The sequence below is a fragment of the Dipteris shenzhenensis genome, chromosome 16 (genome assembly GCF_047967505.1).
Source record: "Dipteris shenzhenensis isolate YYH24624 ecotype China chromosome 16, Dip_SZ_1.0, whole genome shotgun sequence".
Classification (NCBI taxonomy): Eukaryota; Viridiplantae; Streptophyta; class Polypodiopsida; order Gleicheniales; family Dipteridaceae; genus Dipteris; species Dipteris shenzhenensis.
The window spans coordinates 21944812-21949280 of record NC_141611.1 but is presented as its reverse complement, the minus strand read 5'-3'; positions in this window follow the sequence as shown (position 1 = coordinate 21949280).

Genomic DNA, 4469 nt, shown 5'->3' with positions numbered 1-4469 from the left:
CTTTTCTGAGAGTGTGGTTATTGATGACTTTTTGTGCATATGCATACACATTTTCCGGAATGTCACTTCTCATAGAGGGAGTAATTTCAGATCCATCATCTTCTACCTTCACCCATTTATGCGCCCAAGCCTTCTGTTTAGCTGATGGTAAAGCTGATGCCATCTGCCTCACAATGTTATGATCAATTTTACATTGGCTAATTGGAATATTTTTTTCTCCCAATAAATATTCAATTGCACTCTTTACTGCATCACGCTTGACCTGTTGGATGATGCAATCTTCCATGCAATGATCTTTATCCTTTTTGCCAAAAAACCATTCTTTGGACATTAATTTCTCTGCAGCAAGACTTGCGTATTTGTCTGGTAGGTTTCTTAAAGGCCTCCACATCCGAGCTGTCATCTCTTTTTTCTCAATCTTCTTTGCCTTCTCTTTAATAATTGATGGAGCCTCATATGTAACATCTCCTTTCTCACATGCAAGACACACGTCTTTGATCTGATGAAAAACTTCATCACTATGGAAAAGTATGCTTGTGTAGTCTTGATACCTATCCCTTACTGTCTTGAAGCTTGTAATCACCTCTGCTCTTTCCTGCTTTCCCCTTGGTACAATGGCACTCAAGCATGTGTAGAAGTCAACAAAGATTATCCGCTTCCACTTTAGTTGCAGTTCTTTTGAGAGTGGTCAAAGGAGAATTAAAAGTTTTCCATATGGTCCTAGCTTTGAGCAACATCTCTGAAGTGGAGGTGATTTTTCGTAGTGCATAAATGTCATGATTAAGTCTTTCCGACTCAATCAAATATTTTTTCTCGTTCTTGAAGATACAGATGCATGCAGAATAGTAGTGAAATTGAGGCACACTCACGAAGGTTTGATAAGTAATTTCTCCTTTCTTGTATGCATCTCTAGAGCGCTCATTACAAGCATAGGCATAGTGCTGACCATCTATTGCCTCAAATGTACAATGAGCTAAGAAATTTCTCTTGGCATCCCTTATATGTCGTTCTGGATCATTCACTGAACTCTGTCCTTCTTGAAGTGAGGGAACTTGTTTTCCGAGGAACTTAGTGAATTGCATCTCAAAATCTATAGGCTGAGAGAAATTGATGGATTGACTATAATCTTCCATGACTGGCCAAAATGTTCTTGGACGGAGTACCAAATTAGAAACAACTGGTTTTTTTCCATCAATCAAAGCCTGAAAAATCTTTTCAGGATAGGCTGTATCTAAGGTCCTGCTGTTGGTGAAGACACTTGCTTTGACCACTGTTGAAGCATGTATAACTTGAGTCTTCTGGCCCCATATATATCCTGGATCCTCATCTGTCACAGCCTCATTCAAGCGAAGATTTAGGTTCTTCATTGATAGCATTTCTGCTTCTAGATCTGACTCCATTTCAAGACCCTCCGCATCCTCTTCATGTTCTTCCTCTTCTCTTCTTTGCCCTTTCTTTGTATATGAACGACCTCTTTTTCCAGTTATAGGACTTGGAACTGTAGCTCGTGAAGTACTTGCCTTTTGCATTTGACGTCGAGGTTTATTTTTTAGGGGCTCAATGTGAACTGCTTTAGATCGCCCTACTTCTTCTTCTATTGCCTCAACTTCAGGTATACTTAAGGGCTTCACTTGTTCTGTTATTCCATCAACTTCATGAGTTACACCATCTAAGTGAGTAATACCATGAACAAGAGATGTGTGTGCATGTCCTCTCTTATCTGATGCATGTCGTGTCTCACTCAATTCAATTTCTGTCTGAGATGCATGTGCATGTCCGGTCTCCACCAATTCAATTCCTGTCTCAAATGTAGATCCCTTGTAAGCATCCACGTGTACAAGACCCTCATCCATTGCTACAATGTGTTCTGTCTCATCCACTCCACTTCCTCTCTCATTTGTATTACCATGAACCAGGTCTACATGGCGTGTCTCATCACTTCCTTTCTCATGTGTGGATTCTTGCACCTTAGGTCCCTCCAATGAAGTTGAACCTTGTTGGATGACACCCTGAAAGTATTCAAGGATAATCTTTGATTGCATTTTTCTTGCTTCCTCAATGGGAAATTCCTCCCACACATGTTGAAGGATCTCCAATGCAGGAACCAATTCAGGAAATCTAGGTGCTTTTGGCGGCGGCATCACAAAGTGCATTGCATCTTTCTTAGAAAGACGAAACGATCTGTTGCTCATTCTTGACTTTGTGTAAATCATCATTGTACTGCTGTCTTTTTCAATTTTTATTCCTACTAAGGTGCCCCCTTGAATCAAATTGCTCTTTGAGAAAGATACATTTGATGCCCACTCATCTTTCTCCAACTCTCTCTTTGTCATCACTAGAATGAGATTTCCTTTACTTAAGACCAAGAACCATGCTTTCTTTGTTGTGTCAACAACTGTCCAGTTTGTGAAGTCCTTTGGGGCATAAATTCTTCCATTGTATTTCAGTGTCATACCATTGACAAATGCTGTAGCCTCAAGATCAATCCTGTATTCAAGCACAACACAAATTTTAAGTACTTTGGCAAACTACAATTACTTTGAAAAATCAAAAGTACAATGAGTCCCATTAATACACCTCAAGTTTTTATTCTTCCCAATCATATAAGTATCAATTTCATGCTTTGGGAATAGCCTAAAAGGCTTTACAAGGCTTAGAGCATAAATGCTTTGGGAATAGCCTAAAAGGCTTTACAAGGCTTAGAGCATAAATGTGAAAAAAAATAAGGATTTACAATGATCTCTGAATACAAATTTGAAGTCTGTCATATATAAGTGCAAAATGCTCTGTCAACTCCCGCAACTGATATAAGTGTAAAATGCTCTGTCAACTTCCACAACTGTAATCTGTCATGTCCACTGATACAACTTTCAATCATCTTGAAAGTTTAAAAACCTTAATCGTTGCTTAAATGGTAGGGTTGTTGTGACTATGAAACCGAATGTGAACGAATGGACTGACTCCGATTAGGAACTAGTCGGGAAATTTTGAGCATGGCTTTGATTGGTTTTTTTGGAGTTCTCTCCTCTAAGGACAAACTAATCTATGCTAATCTAGACTACACCAACCGTCGAAGCGAAGAAAAGCAAGAAATAATTTCTTTTCCATTGTTCTTTTTAATATCCTTAGGTTGCGAATTAAAAGCAAAAAATAATCTATTTTCCATTATTCTTTTTAATACACTAAGGTTGTGAGTTTAAAAAAGATAAAATTTATATTTTATCTTTTTTAAACTCACACCCCTTTCTCTCTCTCTCCCCCCCTTCTCTCCCCCCCTTTCTCTCTCGCTGCCGCCCCCATCCTCCCACCCCACCTTCCCCATTCTCACTCCCACGCCCACGTCCATTCTTTCACCTTCCCCATTCCCACTCCCTCTCCCACTCCCATCCTCCCACCCCTTTCTCTCTCTCTCCCCCCCCATTCTCTCTCGCTGTCGTGGCAGCGGCCCCCCCCTTCTCTCTCTCTCCCTTCCCCTTCTCATTTTAAAAAAGATAAAATTTATATTTTCAAAAACTAATTTACTTACAACTCATAAGAATTGAGCATTCACATTAATAAGAAGTTAAAATCTTAATAAATTTGAATTAATAAAAACTATAAAGTAGTTTAACTTAAAGTTTATGAGAAAATAACGTAAAATAAAGAAAACAAGACTTAAAATTAAAAATTTAATATTTACCTACATTCACATTAATAAGAAGTTAAAATCTTAATAAATTTGAATTTAAATAATAAAAACTATAAAGTAGTTTAACTTAAAGTTTATGAAAAAATAACGTAAAATAAAGAAAACAAGACTTAAAATTAAAATTTTAATATTTACCTAGAAGAATATATTAATTCTCCCTAAAAAGAAATAAATTAAAGTAATAATAACGAATGTAAGTTAAACTACTTTTAAAATTTTAATTTAAAATGTAATAAAATTAAAATTATACTTTTTATATTCCAAAACAAAATGCATTATAGTCTAAATTAAACTAGTAAATTGAAAATGAAAGTGAAACTCATTTTAAATTCAAAAACAAAGAAAAATTTAAAATTCAAGTTTCTACAAGTTTTGCTTTTAGCATACATTTGTCTTTTCACATCCACGTGTTTGTCTTTTGAAACACAAGGTTGTCTTTTATCACAATTTTCACATCCACGCGTTTGTCTTTTGAAACACAAGGTTGTCTTTTATCACAATTTTCAAGTTTTCACACGTTTATCTTTTCAAACACAAGGATTCATAGTTTAAAAAAAGGCGGGAAATTTGAAATTCTAGTTTCCACACGTTTCTCTTTTCAAACACCAAGGTTTATAGTTTTGTTTGTTTAAGTTTCGACTAAATCACACACCAATCTCCTCTAATATGCCTCATTGATCGTAGCTCCCAAATTCTTCCATCAAAACATCTCTCCTTTATCTCTTCTTGATCGTCGCCCACTCATTTTTTCTCCTCATTGGTAAGATTTTCTATCTCGATC